Source organism: Carassius gibelio, chromosome B16 (genome assembly GCF_023724105.1).
Source record: "Carassius gibelio isolate Cgi1373 ecotype wild population from Czech Republic chromosome B16, carGib1.2-hapl.c, whole genome shotgun sequence".
Classification (NCBI taxonomy): Eukaryota; Metazoa; Chordata; class Actinopteri; order Cypriniformes; family Cyprinidae; genus Carassius; species Carassius gibelio.
Window position 1 is genome coordinate 20,545,753 of NC_068411.1, and position 27,584 is coordinate 20,573,336.

The 27,584-nt window shown below is 38.9% G+C and overlaps 1 protein-coding gene and 1 long non-coding RNA gene across 7 annotated transcripts in view; one reads left to right on the forward strand and one right to left on the reverse strand.

The window, feature by feature from the left end:
* LOC127974790 (uncharacterized) lies at positions 1-25,878 on the reverse strand. The gene is made up of 3 exons (XR_008157359.1): positions 24,445-25,878; positions 15,519-18,195; positions 1-1,679 (listed from the first exon to the last, which is right to left on the reverse strand). It is a non-coding gene; the product is annotated as an uncharacterized LOC127974790 (long non-coding RNA).
* Positions 1-27,584, forward strand: part of sema6e (sema domain, transmembrane domain (TM), and cytoplasmic domain, (semaphorin) 6E) — a 168,396-nt gene that overhangs the window by 112,411 nt on the left and 28,401 nt on the right. The gene's annotated exons all lie outside the window — the stretch shown is intronic.

Below are 27,584 nucleotides of genomic sequence, written 5' to 3' on the forward strand. Positions count from 1 at the left end.
ACCAAGAAAATCAACAGCCTTCCAGCTATGTTTCACGTACATGCACGGAAATTGGCACACATATGTAACACACCAATACCTACAAAAAAGACTCTTGGAGCGAAATTCTAAACCCAACAGGAAGTCGGTTATTTTTAATATTATGAGCATATTTTGTGTAATTTTGATCATTTCCATGTGTTGTATTTTAACGAACTCCTCCTAGAGAGTTCTTCAAATCAACACCAAATTTGGTATGCCTAATCTAAAGGCCTTTGCGATGTTAAATTGCGAAGATCCTGACTTTTCGTTGAAGGGCATGTCCGTGGCGGCCTGGCGAATTTCGATGATTCGCCATGAAAAATGAAGTTGCTATAACTCACACATACAATGACCAATCTGCCCCAAACTTCACATGTTTGATGAGACTCCAAACCTGAACAGATTGACATGCCCATATTCAGTTATAGTCATAGCGCCACCTATTGGCAACAGGAAGTGACATATTTTACACTGCGATGAACTACTCCTAGAAATTTTATGACATCAATGTCTTTTTTGTGGTCAGTCTAATCTAAAGGCCTGTGCGATGTTCAGTTGTGAAGATCTTGAGTTTTCGTTAAAAGGCTTGTTCATGGCGCCGCGACGAAGTTCGATGTCTCGCCATGCGAATAAAAGATGTTATAACTCAGGCATAAGATGTCCGATCTTCCCCAAACTTCACATGTGTGATAAGAGTCCTGGCCTGAACAGATCTTCAGGCCAATATTCCACCGGGTGTGGCAGAATGGCTCTATAGCGCCACCTATACACTTTCAACGGAGTGCGCCTCGAGCTATGTTTCACATACATGTACAAAAATTGGTACACACATGTAACACTCCAATACCTACAAAAAAGTCTCTTGGTACGAAATCCGGATCCCAACAGGAAGTCGGTTATTTTGAATTTTCCCTTCAAAATTGGTGTTGTTTTTGCCATTTTCAGGGGTTGTACTTTAACGAACTCCTGCTAGAGATTTATTCAGATCAACACCAAACTTGGTCAGTGTAATCTAAAGCCCTTTGCGATAATAAATTGCGAAGGACTTGAGGTTTCGTTAAAGGGCGGGTCCATGGCGGCCTGACAAATTTTGATGTTTCGCCATGAAAAAGGAAGTTGCTGTAACTCAGACATACAATGTCCAATCTGCCCCAAACTTCACATGTTGGATAAGACTCTTGACCTGAACAGATCTACATGCCAATATTCAGTTATAGTCATAGCGCCACCTATTGGCAACAGGAAGTTACATATTTTACACTGCGACAAACTACTCCTAGAAATTTTATGACATCAATGTCTTTTTTGTGGTCAGTCTAATCTAAAGACCTGTGTGATGGATAGTTGTGAAGATCTTGAGTTTTTGTTAAAAGGCGTGTCCATGACGCCGTGACGAAGTTCGATGTCTCGCCATGGGAATAAAAGATGTTATAACTCAGGCATAAAATGTCCGATCTTCCCCAAACTTCACGTGTGTGATAAGGGTCCTGGCCTGAACACATATGAAGGCAAATATTCCATTGGGTGTGGCAAAATGGCTCGATAGCGCCACCTATACACTTTCAACGGAGTGCATATGCACTTTCAACGGAGTGTGCCTCGAGCTATGTTTCACGTACATGTACAAAAATCGGTACACACATGTAACACACCAATACCTACAAAAAAGTATCTTGGTACGAAATCCGAATCCCAACAGGAAGTCAGTTATTTAGAATTTTCTCTGCAAAATTGGTGTTGTTTTTGCCATTTTCAGGGGTTGTACTTTAACTAACTCCTCCTAGAGATTTATTCAGATCTTCACCAAACTTGGTCAGTGTAATCTAAAGGCCTTTGCATTGTTAAATTGCAATGATCTTGAGGTTTCGTTAAAGGACGTGTCCATGGCGGCCTGACAAATTTCGATATATTGCGATGAAAAGGAAGTTGCTGTAACTCAGACATACAATGTCCAATCTGCGCCAAACTTCACATGTTAGTTAAGACTTCTGCCCTTAACAGATCTACATGCACATATTCAGTTATAGTAATAGCGCCACCTGCTGGCAACAGGAAGTGACATGTTTTAGGCTGCGACAAACTACTCCTATAATTTTTTTGAGATTAACATATATTTTGTGGTCAGTCTAATCTAAACGCCTGTGCAATGTTAACTTTTGGAGATCTTGAGTTTTTGTTAAAGGGTGTTTCCATGGCGCCATGACAAAATTTGATGTCTTGCCACAGCAAGAGAAGTTGTTGTAACTCAAGCATAAAATGTTCAATCTTCCCCAAACTTCAAATGTTTGATAAAAGTCCTGGCCTGAACACATCTGAAGGCCAATATTCCATTATAATGATAGTGCCACCTGCTGGCAACAGGAAGATTGGCACATATATGGGATATACTTTGATATATTCAACTTATATTTAGGACATTAAATGCATATTTCTCAACGTTCACCTTTTTACTAAAGCCACACGATGGCGGTGAGCCCGGGTGCGAGGGCCCGTTCATCGCTGCTTGCAGCTTTAATTAGGGCCCGAGCACCGAGGTGCGAGGACCCTCTTGTATCTGCTTTGTTTTTTATTATTATTAGGGCCCGAGCACCGATGGTGTGAGGACCCTCTTGGAATTGCTCCGTTTATTATTATTATTATTATTATTATTATTATTATTATTAGGGCCCGAGCACCGATGGTGTGAGGACCCTCTTGGAATTGCTCCGTTTATTATTATTAGGGCCCGAGCACCGATGGTGTGAGGACCCTCTTGTTTCTGTGTTGTTTATTATTATTATTATTATTATTATTATTATTTTTCTGAAACTTTCTCGAAAAGTCATGAAACTTGGCACACACGTCAGAGCTGGAAAAATATTAGGTATGCAATGGTTTGCTAAGGTGGGTGTGGCAAAATGGCTCGACAGCGCCACCTATAAATTTTCAACGAAGTGCATCTTGAGCTACGTTTCACGTACTTGTATGAAAATCGGTACACACATGTAACACACCAATATCTACAAAAAAGTCTCTTGGTACGGAATCCAAATTCCAACAGGAAGTCAGTTATTATTTTTTTTCTCATCCAAAATTTTGTCATTTTTGCCATTTCCGGAGGTTGTACTTTAACGAACTCCTCCTAGAGATTTATTCAGATAAACACCAAAGTTTGTCAGTGTAATCTAAAGGCCTTTGCGATGTTAAATTGCGAAGATCTAGAGTTTTCGTTTGAGGGCGTGTCTGTGGCGGCTTGGCGAATTTCGATGTTTCGCCATGAAAAATGAAGTTGCTATAACTTAGACATAAAATGTCCAATCTGCACCAAACTTCACATGTTTGATAAGACTCCTGACCTGAACAGATCAACATTCCCAAATTTAGTTATAGTCATAGCGCCACCTGCTGGCAACAGGAAGTGAATGCCTTATGCTGCAATGAACTACTCCTAGAAATCTAATAAAATCTAAATTGTGTTATGGTCAGTTTAATCTAAAGGCCTTTGCGATAGTGAATTGTGATTATCTTGAGTTTTCGATAAAGGGTGTGTCCTTGGCGACGTGACAAAGTTTGATGTCTCGCCATGAGAATAAAATTTGTAACTCAGGCATAAAATGTCTGATCTTCCCCAAACTTCACATGTTTGATAAGAGTCCTGGCCTGAACACAACTGAAGGCCAATATTCCATTGGGTGTGGCGAAATGGCTCCATAGCGCCACCTATACATTTTCAACGGAGTGCACCTCGAGCTATGTTTCACGTGCATTTACAAAAATCAGTACACACATGTAACACACCAATACCTACAAAAAAGTCTCTTGGTACGAAATCCGAATCCCAACAGGAAGTCGGTTATTTAGAATTTTCTCTGCAAAATTGGCGTTTTTTTTGCCATTTTCAGGGGTTGTACTTTAACGAACTCCTCCTAGAAATTTATTCCGATCAACACCAAACTTGGTCAGTTAAATCTAAAGACCTTTGCAATGTTAAATTGCGAAGATCTTGAGGTTTCGATAAAGGGCGTGTCCATGGCGGCCTGACAAATTACGATGTTTCACCATGAAAAAGGAAGTTGCTGTAACTCAGACATACAATGTCCAATCTGCCCCAAACTTCACATGTTAGATAAGACTTCTGCCCTTAACAGATCTACATGCCCATATTCAGTTATAGTCATAGCGCCACCTGCTGGCAACAGGAAGTGACATGTTTTATGCTGCCACAAGCTACTCCTAGAAATCTTTTGACAGAAATGTAATTTTTTTGTGGTCTGTCTAATCTAAAGACCTGTGCAATGTTAAATTATGGAGATCTTGAGTTTTTGTTAAAGGGCGTGTCCATAACGCCTTGGCACAATTTGATGTCTCGCCACAGCAAGAGAAGTTGTTGTAACTCAGGCATAAAATGTTCGATCTTCCCAAAACTTCACATATTCGATAAGAGTCCTTCCCTAAACACATCTGAAGGCCAATATTCCATTAAAATGATAGCACCACCTGCTGGCAACAGGAAGATTGGAACATATATGGAATATAATTTGATATATTCCAATTATATTTATGACTTTAAATGCATATTTCTCGCCGTTCACCTTTTTACTAATGCCACTCGCTGGCGGGGAGCCCGGGTGCGAGGGCCCGTTCATCGCTGCTTGCAGCTTTAATTAGGGCTCAAGCCCGAAGGGGCGAAGAGCCCTATTGTTCTTCTAAGGATTATTCTTCTTCTTATTATTATTATTTTTTTTATTTTTTATTAAACCTTCCGGGGGTTTTTGGAGGCCTTAACATGCTCAAAAACTCTTGAAAATTGGCACACACATTGGAATCTGCGGCCATCAGGACGCCACAGAGACTGGGCCCCGGGCGTGGCACAGGGACTCTACAGCGCCCCCTGGAACACAGTCAGAAATCTTGAACCATAGCTCACACACACTTTCATGTATTTATATGAAACTCAGTACACTTATAGATCTCATTGAGCCGAGCAACTTTCGCACTCTATGTCATAGGCTCCGCCCAACAGGAAGTCAGCTATTTAGGGCTGTTTATAAAAAGCATGCTCTGGAATTTGATATACTTGTCATAGGTCTTTTACTTGATTGCCACCAAACTCGGTCAACATGATCTCAAGACATTGGGGATGGAAAATTGCGAGGGGATTTTTGATATCTCGAACGGTTTGCCCGTGGCGAGGCGTTGAAATTATGGCGAGATATGAGAAACAGGAAATGTCTAATAACATCCACATACATTTCCTGAATTTGATCAAACTTCATTGGTTTGTTCGTTGTATGATACTGATCGTATATATGTGACTATTAAGAGTCAACATTATAGCGCCACCAACTGGCAGCAGGAAGTGTGCCATTTTCCAAATGCTTTGAATTCAGCATCTTATTTTTACTCTATTTACTTAAAACTTCATCAGAATAATGACAAAACACGGCCGATGTAAATCTGTTGTGGGGATATTGATATCTGATATAGTGTTGCCATGGCAACGTGTCAAACTTGAATGTTCTGTTATGGTGAGTTTGAGGCAGACAACAAGCTCAGATTTACATAAAACTCAAAACACATATCAGTATTAGTGATAGCTAGACAATGGCAAAAGCTTTTAAAAGGGCGTGAAGGAGGCACTCTATAGCGCCACCTTTTGTCAAAAGTGGGGGGGTTAGTTTTAGCTACAGACACCAAACTTGGTACATAAATTGTTCTTTTCAAGACGGACAACTTTCTAATTCACAGTCATCAGCTACGACCAACAGGAAGTCGGCTATTTTGATTTGAATATTTAAATTGAGCTCTGATTTAATGCATACTCCTCACAGGGGAAGTACACTATACACACCAAACTTTGTCTACATGAAGAAAAACCATTGAGGAACTTAAATTGCGAACGGATTTTGGTTAGCTTGAACGGTTTTGTCGTGGTGAATTTTTGAAATGACAGTAAAAAGGGAAACATTAATTGCCTTGTATGTTTAAATTGCAGCTTCCAAACACTTCAAAGCATTTTTTTATACAAAGATCAAATCATTTTGAGGAAATATGCATAGTTTCACGACTTTACAACACTGTATGGATAAAAGAAAATTAAAAAACTGTCAGACTTCTCAACTGACATGATCTCACTCTGGCCACCCTGTCTGTGTGAGGGAAGGGAGGGGGAGAGGGAGGGGGAGTGTGAGGGGGTTGGTGACTGTGACAGTGTGTGTGGACTGTAGGGAGGGGCTGTCTGGCAGAGAGAGAGACAGAGAGACCTAATCATCCCTTTAATAATCAGGAAAAAAAAAATCTGTATTTTAAATTGTTATTGTTTTTGTTGTTGCTAATGGTGGTGTTTTTTCCTTTCATTACAGGTTAAGAAATCTCTTAGGCCTTATCCTTTTCTGACAGTTTTAGGGATTTAAAAACATCCTAAGAACCCTAATTTGTGCTGCAAATAATAATTTCAAACTCATTTGATACTGACCTATGACAACCTGTGACGTGACATGACATTTATTAATCTCATGGATGTAACAGTAAAACTCTTCAACTGACAGATAAAGCTGTAATGCAAGCAAAACTATTTCACAAATGCTTATAGGTCATTAAAATCATTACAAAACACTAATACATTATTTAAGGATTTGGTAACACTGTAAAATAATGTCTAATTTGTTAACATTATGCAGTATAACATAGTATGCAGTCTTCGTAGGGCACCAACTCCCAGAGGGGGCACCATCCCAGTTGCTCAAAAAAAAAAAAAAAAAAAAAAAAAACATGCGTCATTCTCCCATCCGCGCTCGCGACCGCTCACACCTCATGTTTGCGGCTGAATGTTCGTAATTGATGGATGGACATCTATGCCTGGGTATAGGACATCAGCAATCCGGCACAGAGAAAAGAAAACTAAAGAAAATAAAACAGGCATAAAGTTGTCTTGACATTGGACTTTCTAGAGTCTCAAATTTAGGGAAGGTCTCTAAAGTTACATGTGATATTGTTATACACTTTTCTAACGTCAGTAGCATTTGAAGAGAATGACTTACAGTCATAAAAACAACTGTAATTGTTCATCTAGGTGACAGCTATAATGCACAATTAAATTGAATGTTTGATATTTATTACAACAAACTGTAAGTCATATGTAAATTATGCAACTTTTTCACATGGGCTCAAATGCAAATTTGAAGCTCAATAGCATTTGAGAAGAAAGACTTGCAGTCACAAAGCAATTGTAATGTGTTCATATAGGTGTCAGCTACAATGCACACCTTATACATTTTTTATAAATATTAAAATAAAGTGTTACTAAAGTTATATATATTGTTCTGTGTATGTGATTTCAAAGTCTAGATTGGTCGGATTAACCCTTTAACTGCCGCATCCCTTAAAACTGATTGTCAGAGGGTTACTGTAAATGCTTATGCCCGCTGGGCACAGTTATCCTGATGCCACCGGGGTGGCGTTGCACTGATGGCTTGAGCCCGACATCGCTGCTTGCAGCTATATTTATTATTATTTTTTTTATTTTTTATTAAACCTTCCGGGGGGTTTTGGAGGCCTTAACATGCTCAAAAACTCTTGAAAATTGGCACACACATTGGAATCTGCGGCCATCAGGACGCCACAGAGACTGGGACCCGGGCGTGGCACAGGGGCTCTACAGCGCCCCCTGGAACACAGTCAGAAATCTTGAACCATAGCTCACACACACTTTCATGTATTTATATGAAACTCAGTACACTTATAGATCTCATTGAGCCGAACAACTTTCGCACTCTATGTCATAGGCTCCGCCCAACAGGAAGTCAGCTATTTAGGGCTGTTTATAAAAAGCATGCTCTGGAATTTGATATACTTGTCATAGGTCTTTTACTTGATTGCCACCAAACTCGGTCAACATGATCTCAAGACATTGGGGATGGAAAATTGCGAGGGGATTTTTGATATCTCGAACGGTTTGCCCGTGGCGAGGCGTTGAAATTATGGCGAGAAATGAGAAACAGGAAATGTCTAATAACATCCACATACATTTCCTGAATTTGATCAAACTTCATTGGTTTGTTCGTTGTATGATACTGATCGTATATATGTGACTATTAAGAGTCAACATTATAGCGCCACCAACTGGCAGCAGGAAGTGTGTCATTTTCCAAATGCTTTGAATTCAGCATCTTATTTTTACTCTATTTACTTAAAACTTCATCAGAATAATGACAAAACACGGCCGATGTAAATCTGTTGTGGGGATATTGATATCTGATATAGTGTTGCCATGGCAATGTGTCAAACTTGAATGTCCTGTTATGGTGAGTTTGAGGCAGACAACAAGCTCAGATTTACATAAAACTCAAAACACATATCAGTATTAGTGATAACTAGACAATGGCAAAAGCTTTTAAAAGGGCGTGAAGGAGGCACTCTATAGCGCCACCTTTTGTCAAAAGTGGGGGGGTTAGTTTTAGCTACAGACACCAAACTTGGTACATAAATTGTTCTTTTCAAGACGGACAACTTTCTAATTCACAGTCATCAGCTACGACCAACAGGAAGTCGGCTATTTTGATTTGAATATTTAAATTGAGCTCTGATTTAATGCATACTCCTCACAGGGGAAGTACACTATACACACCAAACTTTGTCTACATGAAGAAAAACCATTGAGGAACTTAAATTGCGAATGGATTTTGGTTAGCTTGAACGGTTTTGTCGTGGTGAATTTTTGAAATGACAGTAAAAAGGGAAACATTGATTGTCTTGTATGTTTAAATTGCAGCTTCCAAACACTTCAAAGCATTTTTTTATACAAAGATCAAATCATTCTGAGGAAATATGCATAGTTTCACGACTTTACAACACTGTATGGATAAAAGAAAATTAAAAAACTGTCAGACTTCTCAACTGACATGATCTCACTCTGGCCACCCTGTCTGTGTGAGGGAAGGGAGGGGGAGAGGGAGGGGGAGTGTGAGGGGGTTGGTGACTGTGACAGTGTGTGTGGACTGTAGGGAGGGGCTGTCTGGCAGAGAGAGAGAGAGAGAGACCTAATCATCCCTTTAATAATCAGGAAAAAAAAAATCTGTATTTTAAATTGTTATTGTTTTTGTTGTTGCTAATGGTGGTGTTTTTTCCTTTCATTACAGGTTAAGAAATCTCTTAGGCCTTATCTTTTTCTGACAGTTTTAGGGATTTAAAAACATCCTAAGAACCCTAATTTGTGCTGCAAATAATAATTTCAAACTCATTTGATACTGACCTATGACAACCTGTGACGTGACATGACATTTATTAATCTCATGGATGTAACAGTAAAACTCTTCAACTGACAGATAAAGCTGCAATGCAAGCAAAACTATTTCACAAATGCTTATAGGTCATTAAAATAATTACAAAACACTAATACATTATTTAAGGATTTGGTAACACTGTAAAATAATGTCTAATTTGTTCACATTATGCAGTATAACATAGAATGCAGTCTTCGTAGGGCACCAACTCCCAGAGGGGGCACCATCCCAGTTGCTCAAAAAAAAAAAAAACATGCGCCATTCTCCCATCCGCGCTCGCGACCGCTCACACCTCATGTTTGCAGCTGAATGTTCGTTATTGATGGATGGACATCTATGCCTGGGTATAGGACATCAGCAATCCGGCACAGAGAAAAGAAAACTAAAGAAAATAAAACAGGCATAAAGTTGTCTTGACATTGGACTTTCTAGAGTCTCAAATTTAGGGCCGGTCTCTAAAGTTACATGTGATATTGTTATACACTTTTCTAACGTCAGTAGCATTTGAAGAGAATGACTTACAGTCATAAAAACAACTGTAATTGTTCATCTAGGTGACAGCTATAATGCACAATTAAATTGAATGTTTGATATTTATTACAACAAACTGTAAGTCATATGTAAATTATGCAACTTTTTCACATGGGCTCAAATGCAAATTTGAAGCTCAATAGCATTTGAGAAGAAAGACTTGCAGTCACAAAGCAATTGTAATGTGTTCATATAGGTGTAAGCTACAATGCACACCTTATACATTTTTTTATAAATATTAAAATAAAGTGTTACTAAAGTTATATATATTGTTCTGTGTATGTGATTTCAAAGTCTAGATTGGTCGGATTAACCCTTTAACTGCCGCATCCCTTAAAACTGATTGTCAGAGGGTTACTGTAAATGCTGTAAATTTTATTGTGGATTTATGATCAAATCAGCCTGTAAATGAATCATACTCCTCCAAGAAGACACAAGTAGTTCACACCAAACTTTTTCAACATGATGCCAATATACTGAAGATGTTAAATTGCGAATGGGTTTAGGATACCTTAAATGGTGTGGCCATACCGATTTATTAAAGTAACATAAAAAAATACAATAGTTATTTTACTATATCTTTAACATTCTTTATTCCAACTCTTCATAATTTTTTATACAGTATTGTTCAAAATAATAGCAGTACAATGTGACTAACCAGAATAATCAAAGTTTTTCGTATATTTTTTTATTGCTACGTGGCAAACAAGTTACCAGTAGGTTTAGTAGATTCTCAGAAAACAAATGAGACCCAGCATTCATGATATGCATGCTCTTAAGGCTGTGAAATTGGGCAATTAGTTGAATTAGTTGAAAGGGGTGTGTTCAAAAAAATAGCAGTGTGGCATTCAATCACTGAGGTCATCAATTTTGTGAAGAAACAGGTGTGAATCAGGTGGCCCCTATTTAAGGATGAAGCCAACACTTGTTGAACATGCATTTGAAAGCTGAGGAAAATGGGTCGTTCAAGACATTGTTCAGAAGAACAGCGTACTTTGATTAAAAAGTTGATTAGAGAGGGGAAAACCTATAAAGAGGTGCAAAAAATGATAGGCTGTTCAGCTAAAATGATCTCCAATGCCTTAAAATGGAGAGCAAAACCAGAGAGACGTGGAAGAAAACGGAAGACAACCATCAAAATGGATAGAAGAATAACCAGAATGGCAAAGGCTCAGCCAATGATCACCTCCAGGATGATCAAAGACAGTCTGGAGTTACCTGTAAGTACTGTGACAGTTAGAAGACGTCTGTGTGAAGCTAATCTATTTTCAAGAATCCCCCGCAAAGTCCCTCTGTTAAAAAAAAGGCATGTGCAGAAGAGGTTACAATTTGCCAAAGAACACATCAACTGGCCTAAAGAGAAATGGAGGAACATTTTGTGGACTGATGAGAGTAAAATTGTTCTTTTTGGGTCCAAGGGCCACAGGCAGTTTGTGAGACGACCCCCAAACTCTGAATTCAAGCCACAGTACACAGTGAAGACAGTGAAGCATGGAGGTGCAAGCATCATGATATGGGCATGTTTCTCCTACTATGGTGTTGGGCCTATTTATCGCATACCAGGGATCATGGATCAGTTTGCATATGTTAAAATACTTGAAGAGGTCATGTTGCCCTATGCTGAAGAGGACATGCCCTTGAAATGGTTGTTTCTACAAGACAATGACCCAAAACACACTAGTAAACGGGCAAAGTCTTGGTTCCAAACCAACAAAATTAATGTTATGGAGTGGCCAGCCCAATCTCCAGACCTTAATCCAATTGAGAACTTGTGGGGTGATATCAAAAATGCTGTTTCTGAAGCAAAACCAAGAAATGTGAATGAATTGTGGAATGTTGTTAAAGAATCATGGAGTGGAATACGGCTGAGAGGTGCCACAAGTTGGTTGACTCCATGCCACACAGATGTCAAGCAGTTTTAAAAAACTGTGGTCATACAACTAAATATTAGTTTAGTGATTCACAGGATTGCTAAATCCCAGAAAAAAAAAAATGTTTGTACAAAATAGTTTTGAGTTTGTACAGTCAAAGGTAGACACTGCTATTTTTTTGAACACACCCCTTTCAACTAATTGCCCAATTGCACAGCCTTAAGAGCGTGCATATCATGAATGCTGGGTCTTGTTTGTTTTCTGACAATCTACTGAACCTACTGGTAACTTGTTTGCCACGTAGCAATAAAAAATATACTAAAAACCTTGATTATTCTGGTTAGTCACATTGTACTGCTATTATTTTGAACAATACTGTATACGTAGAAGTCATCATTTGAAAGAAGCACAGTAAGTTTCATAGCTTTATCATTTTCAAGAGCCAGCTTAAAATTAAAACTATCATAACATATAAATCAAGCTTGCAATTCTTAGTACCAATAATGGCCACCAGATGGCGCTATATGATTACTTTTAAATAATTATTGTAGAAACAAGTATGATTTAAATCATTTATAGAAATCTTTCAAAGAAAAATAATATGTATTTTACTGATAAAATGACCCTCACTTAATTAGAATAATATGCTGAAGTATTGTGAAATACTGTATATTAAGAATAATTCTTTATAGGCTTTATGGACAGATAAGTTTGGAGTGACTCTTGAAGGATCAGCACCACATCCTCTTTTACCACTGTTTAAAGAATTTATCTTACAGAACAGGTGCGAATGAATTTTGGATAGCTTGAATGGTTTTGTCATGGTGATTTTTTGAAATAACAGTAAAAAAGGAACCAGTAAATGTCTTTTATTTTTTTAAGTGCAGCTTCTAAACACTTCAACAAAATGTACACATAGAAGTCATGCTGAGGAAATATGCATAGTTTCATGACTATACAACACTATATGGATGATAGAAAATTAAAAAACTACCATACATCTGATGTCACTCTGTCCCTCTGTCACTGTGGGTAATGTGTGTGTGTGTGTGTGTTTGTGTGTTAAGTGTGTGTGTGTTAAGTGTGTGTGTGTTAAGTGTGTGTGCTGAGTTTGTGTGAATGTGTGGGAGAGGGGATGGGCTTGGTGTCAGAGAGAGAGAGAGAGAGAGAGGGAGGGAGACTTAATCATCTCTTTAATCACCAGCAGAAAAAAAAAGCAATTTTGTGTTGTTGTTGTTTTTTCATCATTACAGCTTAAGAAATATCTTAGGCCTCAACATCAACTGTTGCTGCTTTATATAGCCTTCTCCCAAAATTAATAGTCATTAGTAAGCATTTTATAAATACAGCTATAATTAAATTGTTCATGGTTTATATGCACATTTATTTTGAGGAGATTAAAGGCTGTAATCTTCCTAAAAAAAAATAAAAATAAAAAAAATAAACAAACACAGAACTCAGAAACATTTATTTCAAGATGCAATAAAAGAAAACTGTACACTATATATACATATATATACAATTGCATAAATTTATATTTAATTTTTTTTATCAAGTGTACAGCTAATAATAATAATAATAATAATAATAATAATAATAATAATAATAATAATAATAATAATAATAATAATGCATTTAATTTAAGGCGCCTTTCAAACCACTCAAGGTCACCGTACAACAAGTAACAACAGTAACAATATTAAAACAAAAAATAACAGCAAATAACAATGTCAATAAAAAACCACAATAATATTAGAATAGCACAACATATTGTGGAATACTATATTAAGACTTTATATATAGGCTTTATGAACAGATAGGTTTTGAGAGATGCTTGAAGTACTAGCATCACCTCCTCTTGTACGACGGTTTGAGGAATATATCTTCCAGATAGTACCGCCGCTCCCTATATGCAGAATACGCAGTCTTCGTAGGGCACCAACTCCCAGAGGGGGCACCATCCCAGTAGCTCAAAAAAAATAAAACATGCGCCATTCTCCCATCCGCGCTCGCGACCGCTCGGACATTTGCGGATGAATGTTCGTAATTGATGGATGGACATCTATGCCCGGGTAAAAGACATCAGCAATCCGGCACAGAGAAAAGAAAAATAAAGTAAAAAACAAAACAAAAACAGGCATAAAGTTGGCTTGACATTGGACATTCGAGAGTCTCAAATTTAGGGACCGTCTCTAAAGTTACATGTGATATTGTTATACACTTTTCTAACGTCAGTAGCATTTGAAGAGAATGACTTACAGTCATAAAAACAACTGTAATTGTTCATCTAGGTGACAGCTATAATGCACCATTAAATTGAATGTTTGATATTTTTTAAAACAAACTGTAAGTCATATGTAAATTATGCTACTTTTTCACATGGGCTCAAAAGCAAATTTGAAGCTCAATAGCATTTGAGGAGAAAGACTTGCAGTCATAAACCAATTGTAATGTGTTCATTTAGGTGTCAGCTACGATGCACAACTTATATATTTTTTATATATATTAAAATAAAGTGTTACTAAAGTTATATATATTGTTCTGTGTATGTGATTTCAAAGTGTAGATGGGTCGGATTAACCCTTTAACTGCCATATCCCTTAAAATTTGATTGCCAGAGGGTTACTGTAAATGCTTATGCCCGCTGGACACAGTTTTCCCGATGCCACCGGGGTGGCGTTGCACTGACGGCTTGAGCCCGCCATCGCTGCTTGCAGCTATATTTAGGGCCCGAGCACCGATGGTGTGAGGACCCTCTTGGAATTGCTCCGTTTATTATTATTATTATTATTATTATTATTATTATTATTATTATTCTTCTTCTCCAAAATGAATCGCATTTTTGAGGGCCTAAACATGCTCGAAAAGTCATGAAACTTTGCACACACCTCAGAACTGGCGAAAATTTACGTCTGATATGGGTTTCAGAAGTGGGTGTGGCAAAATGGCTCAACAGCGCCACCTATACACGTTCAACGGTGTGCGCCTCGAGCTACGTTTCATGTACATGTATGAAAATCGGTATACACATGTAACTCTCCAATACCTACAAAAAAGTCTCTTGGAGCAAAATCCGAAACCCAACAGGAAGTCGGTTATTACTAATATTATGAGCAAATTTTGTGTCATTTTTGTCATTTCCATGCGTTGTATTTTAACGAACTCCTCCTAGAGATTCATTCAGATCAACACCAAATTTGGTATGCCTAAACTGAAGGCCTTTGCGATGTTAAATTGCGAAGCTTTTGAGTTTTCATTAATGGGCGTGTCCGTGGCGGCCTGGCGAATTTCGATGATTCGCCATGAAACAGGAAGTTGCTATAACTCAGACATACAATGACCAATCTGCCCCAAACTTCACATGTTTGATGAGACTCCTGACCTGAACAGATTGACATGCCCATATTCAGTTATAGTCATAGCGCCACCTATTGGCAACAGGAAGTGACATATTTTACACTGCGATGAACTACTCCTAGAAATTTTATGACATCAATGTATTTTTTGTGGTCAGTCTAATCTAAAGCCCTGTGCGATGTTAAGTTGTGAAGATCTTGAGTTTTCGTCAAAAGGCGTGTCCATGGCGCCGTCACGAAGTTCGATGTCTCGCCATGGGAATAAAAGATGTTATAACTCAGGCATAAAATGTCCGATCTTCCCCAAACTTCACATGTGTGATAAGAGTCCTGGCCTGAACACATCTGAAGGCCAAAATTCCATCAGGTGTGGCAAAATGGCTCGATAGCGCCACCTATACACTTTCAACAGAGTGCGCCTCGAGCTATGTTTCACGTACATGTACAAAAATCGGTATACACATGTAACACACCAATACCTACAAAAAAGTCTCTTGGTACGAAATCCGAATCCCAACAGGAAGTCGGTTATTTAGAATTTTCTCTGCAATATTGGCGTTGTTTTTGCCATTTTCAGGGGTTGTACTTTAACGAACTCCTCCTAGAGATTTATTCAGATCAACACCAAACCTGGTCAGTGTAATCTTAAGCCCTTTGCGATGTTAAATTGCAAAGATCTTTAGATTTCGTTAAAGGGCGTGTCCATGGTGGCCTGACAAATTTCGATGTTTCGCCATGAAAAAGGAAGTTGCTGTAACTCAGACATACAATGTCCAATCTGCCCCAAACTTCACATGTAAGATAAAACTTCTGCCCTTAACAGATCTAGATTCCCACATTCAGTTATAGTCATAGCGCCACCTATTGGCAACAGGAAGTGACATGTTTTACGCTGCGACAAACTACTCCTATAATTTTTTTGAGATTAACATATATTTTGTGGTCAGTCTAATCTAAAGGCCTGTGCAATGTTAACTTTTGGAGATCTTGAGTTTTTGTTAAAGGCCGTTTCCATGGCGCCATGACAAAATTTGATGTCTTGCCACAGCAAGAGAAGTTGTTGTAACTCAAGCATAAAATGTTCAATCTTCCCCAAACTTCACATGTTCGCTAAGAGTCCTGGCCTGAACACATCTGAAGGCCAATATTCCATTATAATGATAGCGCCACCTGCTGGCAACGGTAAGATTGGCACATATATGGGATATACTTTGATATATTCCACTTATATTTAGGACATTAAATGCATATTTCTCAACGTTCACCTTTTTACTAAAGCAACACGATGGCGGTGAGCCCGGGTGCGAGGGCCCGTTCATCGCTGCTTGCAGCTTTAATTATTATTATTATTCCGCTTCTCCAAAATGAATCGCATTTTTGAGGGCCTAAACATTCTCAAAAAGTCACCAAATTTTGCACACGCCTCCGAACTGGCGAAAATTTACGTCTGATATGGGTTTCAGAAGTGGGTGTGGTAAAATGGCTCGACAGCGCCACCTATGCACGTTCAGCGGTGTGCGCCTCGAGCTACATTTCACGTACATGTATGAAAATCGGTACACACATGTAACACATCAATACCTACAAAAAAGACTCTTGGAGCAAAATTCTAAACCCAACAGGAAGTCGGTTATTTTTAATATTATGGGCAAATTTTGTGTCATTTTTGCCATTTCTATGCGTTGTATTTTAACGAACTCCTCCTAGAGATTTCTTCAAATCAACACCAAATTTGGTATGCCTAATCTAAAGGCCTTTGCGATGTTAAATTGCGAAGATTTTGAGTTTTCGTTGAAGGGCGTGTCCGTGGCGGCCTGGTGAATTTCGATGACTCGCTATGAAAAATGAAGTTGCTATAACTCAGACATACAATGTCCAATCTGCCCCAAACTTCACATGGTTGATAAGACTCTGGAACAGAATAGATTGACATGCCCATATGCAGTTATAGTCATAGCGCCACCTATTGGCAACAGGAAGTGTCATATTTTATGCTGCGAAGAACTACTCCTAGAAATTTTATGACATCAATGTCTTTTTTGTGGTCAGTCTAATCTAAAGGCCTGTGCGATGTTAAGTTGTGAAGATCTTGAGTTTTCGTTAAAAGGCGTGTCCATGGCGCCGTCACGAAGTTCGATGTCTCGCCATGGGAATAAAAGATGTTATAACTCAGGCATAAAATGTCCGATCTTCCCCAAACTTCACATGTGTGATAAGACTCCTGGCCTGAACACATCTGAAGGCCAAAATTCCATCAGGTGTGGCAAAATGGCTCGATAGCGCCACCTATACACTTTCAACAGAGTGCGCCTCGAGCTATGTTTCACGTACATGTACAAAAATCGGTATACACATGTAACACACCAATACCTACAAAAAAGTATCTTGGTACGAAATCCGAATCCCAACAGGAAGTCGGTTATTTAGAATTTTCTCTGCAAAATTGGCGTTGTTTTTGCCATTTTCAGGGGTTGTACTTTAACAAACTCCTCCTAGAGATTTATTCAGATCAACACCAAACCTGGTCAGTGTAATCTTAAGCCCTTTGCGATGTTAAATTGCGAAGATCTTTAGATTTCGTTAAAGGGCGTGTCCATGGTGGCCTGACAAATTTCGATGTTTCGCCATGAAAAAGGAAGTTGCTGTAACTCAGACATACAATGTCCAATCTGCCCCAAACTTCACATGTTAGATAAAACTTTTGCCCTTAACAGATCTACATGCCCACATTCAGTTATAGTCATAGCGCCACCTATTGGCAACAGGAAGTGACATGTTTTACGCTGCAACAAACTACTCCTATAATTTTTTTGAGATTAACATATATTTTGTGGTCAGTCTAATCTAAAGGCCTGTGCAATGTTAACTTTTGGAGATCCTGAGTTTTTGTTAAAGGGCGTTTCCATGGTGCCATGACAAAATTTGATGTCTTGCCACAGCAAGAGAAGTTGTTGTAACTCAAGCATAAAATGTTCAATCTTCCCCAAACTTCACATGTTCGATAAGAGTCCTGGCCTGAACACATCTGAAGGCCAATATTCCATTATAATGATAGCGCCACCTGCTGGCAACGGTAAGATTGGCACATATATGGGATATACTTTGATATATTCCACTTATATTTAGGACATTAAATGCATATTTCTCAACGTTCACCTTTTTACTAAAGCAACACGATGGCGGTGAGCCCGGGTGCGAGGGCCCGTTCATCGCTGCTTGCAGCTTTAATTATTATTATTATTCTTCTTCTCTAAGATGAATCGCATTTTTGAGGGCCTAAACATGCTCGAAAAGTCATGAAACTTTGCACACACCTCAGAACTGGCGAAAATTTACGTCTGATATGGGTTTCAGAAGTGGGTGTGCCAAAATGGCTCAACAGCGCCACCTATACACGTTCAACGGTGTGCGCCTCGAGCTACGTTTCATGTACATGTATGAAAATCGGTATACACATGTAACTCTCCAATACCTACAAAAAAGTCTCTTGGAGCAAAATCCGAAACCCAACAGGAAGTCGGTTATTACTAATATTATGAGCAAATTTTGTGTCATTTTTGTCATTTCCATGCGTTGTATTTTAACGAACTCCTCCTAGAGATTCATTCAGATCAACACCAAATTTGGTATGCCTAATCTGAAGGCCTTTGCGATGTTAAATTGCGAAGCTTTTGAGTTTTCGTTAATGGGCGTGTCCGTGGCGGCCTGGCGAATTTCGATGATTCGCCATGAAACAGGAAGTTGCTATAACTCAGACATACAATGACCAATCTGCCCCAAACTTCACATGTTTGATGAGACTCCTGACCTGAACAGATTGACATGCCCATGTTCAGTTATAGTCATAGCGCCACCTATTGGCAACAGGAAGTGACATATTTTACACTGCGATGAACTACTCCTAGAAATTTTATGACATCAATGTATTTTTTGTGGTCAGTCTAATCTAAAGCCCTGTGTGATGTTAAGTTGTGAAGATCTTGAGTTTTCGTTAAAAGGCGTGTCCATGGCGCCGTGACGAAGTTCGATGTCTCGCCATGGGAATAAAAGATGTTATAACTCAGGCATAAAGTGTCGGATCTTGCCCAAACTTCACATGTGTGATAAGGGTCCTGGCCTGAACAGATATGAAGGCCAAAATTCCACCGGGTGTGGCAGAATGGCTCGATAGCGCCACCTATACACTTTCAACGGAGTGTGCCTCGAGCTATGTTTCACGTACATGTACAAAAATTGGTACACACATGTAACTCACCAATATCTACAAAAAAGTCTCTTGGTACGAAATCGGAATCCCAACAGGAAGTCGGTTATTTTGAATTTTCCCTGCAAAATTGGTGTTGTTTTTGCCATTTTCAGGGGTTGTACTTTAACGAACTCCTCCTAGAGATTTATTCAGATCAACACCAAACGTGGTCAGTGTAATCTAAAGCCATTTGCGATGTTAAATTGCGAAGGACTTGAGGTTTCGTTAAAGGGCGTGTCCATGGCGGCCTGACAAATTTCGATGTTTCGCCATGAAAAAGGAAGTTGCTGTAACTCAGACATACAATGTCCAATCTGCCCCAAACTTCACATGTTGGATAAGACTCTTGACCTGAACAGATCTACATGCCCATATTCAGTTATAGTCATAGCGCCACCTATTGGCAACAGGAAGTGACATATTTTACACTGTGACAGACTACTCCTAGAAATGTTATGACATCAATGTCTTTTTTATGGTCAGTCTAATCTAAAGACCTGTGTGATGTTTAGCTGTGAAGATCTTGAGTTTTTGTTAAAAGGCGTGTCCATGGCGCCGTGATGAAGTTCAATGTCTCGCCATGGGAATAAAAGATGTTATAACTCAGGCATAAAATGTCCGATCTTGCCCAAACTTCACATGTGTGATAAGGGTCCTGGCCTAAGCAGATCTTAAGGCCAATATTCCATAGAGTGTGGCAAAATGGCTCGATAGCGCCACCTATACACTTTCAACGGAGTGCGTATACACTTTAAACGGAGTGCGCCTCGAGCTATGTTTCATGTACAAAAATCGGTACACACATGTAACACACCAATATCTACGAAAAAGTCTCTTGGTACGAAATCCGAATCCCAAAAGGAAGTCAGTTATTTAGAATTTTCTCTGCAAAATTAGTGTTGTTTTGGCCATTTTCAGGGGTTGGACTTTAACAAACTCCTCCTAGAGATTTATTCAGATCAACACCAAACTTGGTCAGTGTAATCTAAAGCCTTTTGCGATCTCAAATTGCGAAGATCTTGAGGTTTCGTTAAAGGGCGTGTCCATGGCGGCCTGACAAATTTCGATGTTTTGACATGAAATAGGATGTTGTTGTAACTGAGGCATAAAATGTCCAATCCTCCCCAAACCTCACATGTTCGATAAAAGTCCTGCCCTGAACACATCTGAAGGCCAATATTCCATTATAATGATAGCGCCACCTGCTGGCAACAGGAAGATTGGCACATATATGGAATAAACATTGATATATTCTACTTATATTTATGAGTTTAAACGCATATTTCTCACCGTTCACCTATTAACTAAAGCCACTCGCTGCCGGTGAGCCCGGGTGCGAGGGCCCGTTCATCGCTGCTTGCAGCTTTAATTAGGGCCCGAGCACCGATGGTGTGAGGACCCTCTTGGAATTGCTCCGTTTATTATTATTATTATTATTATTATTATTATTATTATTATTATTATTCTTCTTCTCCAAAATGAATCGCATTTTTGAGGGCCTAAACATGCTTGAAAAGTCATGAAACTTTGCACACACCTCAGAACTGGCGAAAATTTACGTCTGATATGGGTTTCAGAAGTGGGTGTGGCAAAATGGCTCAACAGCGCCACCTATACACGTTCAACGGTGTGCGCCTCGAGCTACGTTTCATGTACATGTATGAAAATCGGTACACACATGTAACTCTCCAATACCTACAAAAAAGTCTCTTGGAGCAAAATCCGAAACCCAACAGGAAGTCGGTTATTACTAATATTATGAGCAAATTTTGTGTCATTTTTGTCATTTCCATGCGTTGTATTTTAACGAACTCCTCCTAGAGATTCATTCAGATCAACACCAAATTTGGTATGCCTAATCTGAAGGCCTTTGCGATGTTAAATTGCGAAGCTTTTGAGTTTTCGTTAATAGGCGTGTCCGTGGCGGCCTGGCGAATTTCGATGATTCGCCATGAAACAGGAAGTTGCTATAACTCAGACATACAATGTCCAATCTGCCCCAAACTTCACATGTTTGATGAGACTCCTGACCTGAACAGATTGACATGCCCATATTCAGTTATAGTCATAGCGCCACCTACTGGCAACAGGAAGTGACATATTTTACACTGCGATGAACTACTCCTAGAAATTTTATGACATCAATGTATTTTTGTGGTCAGTCTAATATAAAGGCCTGTGCGATGTTAAGTTGTGAAGATCTTGAGTTTTCATTAAAAGGCGTGTCCATGGCGCCGTCACGAAGTTCGATGTCTCGCCATAGGAATAAAAGATGTTATAACTCAGGCATAAAATGTCCGATCTTCCCCAAACTGCACATGTGTGATGAGAGTCCTGGCCTGAACACATCTGAAGGCCAACATTCCATCAGGTGTGGCAAAATGGCTCGATAGCGCCACCTATACACTTTCAACAGAGTGCGCCTCGAGCTATGTTTCACGTACATGTACAAAAATCGGTATACACATGTAACACACCAATACCTACAAAAAAGTCTCTTGGCACGAAATCCGAATCCCAACAGGAAGTCGGTTATTTAGAATTTTCTCTGCAAAATTGGCGTCGTTTTTGCCATTTTCAGGGGTTGTACTTTAACGAACTCCTCCTAGAGATTTATTCAGATCAACACCAAACCTGGTCAGTGTAATCTTAAGCCCTTTGCGATGTTAAATTGCGAAGATCTTTAGATTTCGTTAAAGGGCGTGTCCATAGCGGCCTGACAAATTTCGATGTTTCGCCATGAAAAAGGAAGTTGCTGTAACGCAGACATACAATGTCCAATCTGCCCCAAACTTCACATGTTAGATAAAACTTCTGCCCTTAACAGATCTACATGCCCACATTCAGTTATAGTCATAGCGCCACCTATTGGCAACAGGAAGTGACATGTTTTACGCTGTGAAAAACTACTCTATAATTTTTTTGAGATTAACATACATTTTGTGGTCAGTCTAATCTAAAGGCCTGTGCAATGTTAACTTTTGGAGATCTTGAGTTTTTGTTAAAGGGCGTTTCCATGGCGCCATGACAAAATTTGATGTCTTGCCACAGCAAGAGAAGTTGTTGTAACTCAAGCATAAAATGTTCAATCTTCCCCAAACTTCACATGTTTGATAAGAGTCCTGGCCTGAACACATCTGAAGGCCAATATTCCATTATAATGATAGCGCCACCTGCTGGCAACGGTAAGATTGGCACATATATGGGATAAACTTTGATATATTCCACTTATATTTAGGACATTAAATGCATATTTCTCAACGTTCACCTTTTTACTAAAGCAACACGATGGCGGTGAGCCCGGGTGCGAGGGCCCGTTCATCGCTGCTTGCAGCTTTAATTATTATTATTATTCTTCTTCTCCAAAATGAATCGCATTTTTGAGGGCCTAAACATGCTCGAAAAGTCATGAAACTTTGCACACACCTCAGAACTGGCGAAAATTTACGTCTGATATGGGTTTCAGAAGTGGGTGTGGCAAAATGGCTCAACAGCGCCACCTATACACGTTCAACGGTGTGCGCCTCGAGCTACGTTTCATGTACATGTATGAAAATCGGTATACACATGTAACTCTCCAACACCTACAAAAAAGTCTCTTGGAGCAAAATCCGAAACCCAACAGGAAGTCGGTTATTACTAATATTATGAGCAAATTTTGTGTCATTTTTGTCATTTCCATGCGTTGTATTTTAACGAACTCCTCCTAGAGATTCATTCAGATCAACACCAAATTTGGTATGCCTAATCTGAAGGCCTTTGCGATGTTAAATTGCGAAGCTTTTGAGTTTTCGTTAATGGGCGTGTCCGTGGCGGCCTGGCGAATTTCGATGATTCGCCATGAAAAATGAAGTTGCTATAACTCAGACATACAATGACCAATCTGCCCCAAACTTCACATGTTTGATGAGACTCTGGAACTGAACAGATTGACATGCCCATATTCAGTTATAGTCATAGCGCCACCTACTGGCAACAGGAAGTGACATATTTTACACTGCGATGAACTACTCCTAGAAATTTGATGACATCAATGTATTTTTTGTGGTCAGTCTAATCTAAAGGCCTGTGCGATGTTTAGTTGTGAAGATCTTGAGTTTTCGTTAAAAGGCGTGTCCATGGCGCCATCACGAAGTTCGATGTCTCGCCATGGGAATAAAAGATGTTATAACTCAGGCATAAAATGTCCGATCTTCCCCAAACTGCACATGTGTGATAAGAGTCCTGGCCTGAACACATCTGAAGGCCAAAATTCCATCAGGTGTGGCAAAATGGCTCTATAGCGCCACCTATACACTTTCAACAGAGTGCGCCTCGAGCTATGTTTCATGTACATATACAAAAATCGGTATACACATGTAACACACCAATACCTACAAAAAAGTCTCTTGGTACGAAATCCAAATCCCAACAGGAAGTCGATTATTTAGAATTTTCTCTTCAAAATTGGCGTTGTTTTTGCCATTTTCAGGGGTTGTACTTTAACGAACTCCTCCTAAAGATTTATTCAGATCAACACCAAACCTGGTCAGTGTAATCTTAAGCCCTTTGCGATGTTAAATTGCGAAGATCTTTAGATTTCGTTAAAGGGCGTGTCCATGGCGGCCTGACAAATTTCGATGTTTCGCCATGAAAAAGGAAGTTGCTGTAACTCAGACATACAATGTCCAATCTGCCCCAAACTTCACATGTTAGATAAAACTTCTGCCCTTAACAGATCTACATGCCCACATTCAGTTATAGTCATAGCGCCACCTATTGGCAACAGGAAGTGACATGTTTTACGCTGCGACAAACTACTTCTATAATTTTTTTGAGATTAACATATATTTTGTGGTTAATCTAATCTAAAGGCCTGTGCAATGTTAACTTTTGGAGATCTTGAGTTTTTGTCAAAGGCCGTTTCCATGGCGCCATGACAAAATTTGATGTCTTGCCACAGCAAGAGAAGTTGTTGTAACTCAAGCATAAAATGTCCAATCCTCCCCAAACCTCACATGTTCGATAAAAGTCCTGCCCTGAACACATCTGAAGGCCAATATTCCATTATAATGATAGCGCCACCTGCTGGCAACGGTAAGATTAGCACATATATGGGATATACTTTGATATATTCCACTTATATTTAGGACATTAAATGCATATTTCTCAACGTTCACCTTTTTACTAAAGCCACACGATGGCGGTGAGCCCGGGTGCGAGGGCCCGTTCATCGCTGCTTGCAGCTTTAATTAGGGCCCGAGCACCGAGGTGCGAGGACCCTCTTGTATCTGCTTTGTTTTTTATTAGGGCTCAAGCCCAAAGGGCGAGAGGCCTATTGTTTTCCTTAGGATTATTTTTTATTATTATTATTATTATTATTATTATTATTATTATTATTATTATTATTTTTTTCCAACGTCTCGGGGGCTTTTGGGGCCCTTAACGTGCTTAAAAAGTCTTGAAAATTGGCACACAGATTGGAACCTGCGGCCATTAGGGCCGGGCAGAGACTGATACACGGGCGTGGCACAGGGGCTCTACAGCGCCCCCTGGAATATGGAGGGCCATATATCATACATTCTTGCTCGTAGACGTATGAAACTCGGTACACATATAAATCTCATCAATCCAAACAACTTTTGTATTGCATATCATAGGCTCCGCCCAACAGGAAGTTGGCTATTTAGGGTTTAGTATTCAAATTTTTCGTCAAAGTTGTGGGGGCTTTTGGGGTCCTTAACATACTCAAAAACTCTTGAAAATTTGCGCACACTTTGGAATCTGTGGCCTTTAGGAGCCTGCAGAGGCTGGGACCCGGGCGTGGCACAGGGGCTCTACGGCGCCCCCTGGAACACAGTCAAAAATTTTGATGTATAGCTCACACATACTTGCACATATTCATATGAAACTCAGTACACATATAGATCTCATCGTGCCGAACAACTTTCGTATTGCATGTCATAGGCTCCACCCAACAGGAAGTCAGCTATTTAGAGTTATGTAAAAAGCGCATGCTCTGGAATTTGAAATACTTGTCATAGGTTTTTTACTCGATTGCCACCAAACTCGGTCAACATGATCTCAAGACACTGGGGATGAAAAATTGCCAGGGGATTTTTGATATCTCGAACGGTTTGCTCGTGGCGAGGCGTTGAAATTATGGCGAGAAATTAGAAACAGGAAGTGTCTAATACCATCCACATACATTTCCTGATTTTAATCAAACTTCATCAGATTATTCGTTGTATGATGTCGATCGCATATATGTGACTATTAGGAGTCAAAGTTATAGCGCCACCAACTGGCAGAAGGAAGTGTGTCATTTTCAAAATGATTTGAATTCAGCATCTTATTATTACTCGATTTGCTTCAAACTTCATCAGAATAATGTTAAAACACAGCTGATATAAATCTGCAAGGGGGATATTGATATCTAAAAAATTGTTGCCGTGGCAACATGTCAAACTGGAATACTTCTCAGGTGATTTTGAGGCAAATAACATACTTAGAATTTCACAAAACTCTGAACACACATCAGTATTTCTGATAGGAACTTAAATTGTGAATGGATTTTGGATAGCTTGAATGATTTTGCCGTGGTGATTTTTTTAAATGACCTTACAAAGGGAATCATTATTGTATTTTTAAATTGCAGCTTCCAAACACGTCAAAGAATTTTTTCATACAGATGAAAAAGTCATTCTGAGGAAATATGCATAGTTTCACGACTTTACAACACTGTATGGATAACAGAAAATTAAAAAAACTGTCAGACATCTCATCTCACTCTGTCCCTCTGTTTGAGTATATGTGCTTCAGACTTCCATTGTCTGAGAGAAATAGCGCCCCTACAGGTTCAATTCCCGGACTTTTACTTTCACTTTTAAATCGGTTAAAAATACAAACAAATACTTAGATTTAATTCACACTGACAAGCTAAACCAACATATCTGATTATTACCGGTTCAGGGCTCATGGATAAATTATTTCTGGCCAGAGATACGTGAGAAATAGGAGAGATGAATCACCGCTGTGATCACGTGCGTCTGGAGTAAAGAGCTCAGAGAAAACGAATTTATTCCTGTTTTAAAGCTTTTAAAAATAAATTATTACAGCGATATCACACAATCAACCAATTAGAACACACCAAGAGCTAAATTCAGATGTTTTTGAACTGTTTGTGTGAAAATTAAATATTTGCAGCTGCCTATCTGAAATCACCGCCTCCGATCAGCGCGTACAGTGTCCAGCTCAAAACAAACGAATTTATTCTTGTTTAAGAGCTTTTTTAAATAAAATATTACCACAAATGCACACAATAAACCCATTGTAACACAACAAGAGCTAAATGCAGGTGTTTGTGACCTGTTTAAGTGTGCAAGACTATTTGAAAGCGCGACTGGCAGAATAACATATCTCTCGAGCTGCAGGTTTCTGTCTTTCGTCGTACGAACGAACACATAACGGACAAGATTATTTCAAAACACATAATAGCTTGGCGAATATAAACGAAAACAGCCACGTGAACATAAACTGGATCTACTGGATTTGAATATTAAAGTGACCACATTTACCACTTGCTTCTGTCTTCAATTTTAATCTATATAAAAAAGGAAACTCATTCGACTTGGCTGCTTTTTTAATGTGTGCGTATTTATTTATTTATCTTTTTATACATTTTGTATAATTTCATAGTTTGTGTATTACAATTATAAAAACAAAAATAAAATAAGCCACTCACATAGAAATAGCTTAGGCCTTAACCTTTTTCTGACAGTTTTAGGGATTTTTAAAAATCCTAAAAAAACCTTATTTGTGCTGCAAATAATAATTTCAAACTCATTTGATACTGACCTATGACATCCTGTGACATTATATTTATTTGAATTTACATAATCTCATAAATGTAACAGTAAATCTGTTCAGCTCACAGATCAATACTAAGCTGTAATGCAAGCAGAACTTTCACAAATGCTTATGAGTCATTTAAGGATTTGATAACACTGTAAAATAATGTCTAATTTGTTAACATTAGCAAATTCATTGATAACACTTTATAATAACTGCACTCATTAGTAAATAGTCAGTTCATGCTTTATAAAGCCTTGTCCCAATATTAATAGTCAGTAGTAAGCAGTTTATAAATACAGCTATAAATAGCTTGTCCTTGGTTTATAAGCACATTTATTAAAAAGGAGAGTAAAGGGTCAGTTATCTTCCTATGAAAAATAAAAGATAAAAATAAACAAACAACAACAACACAGATTAATACAGAACTCAGAAATTTTATTGTGGATTTATGATAAAATCAGCCTGT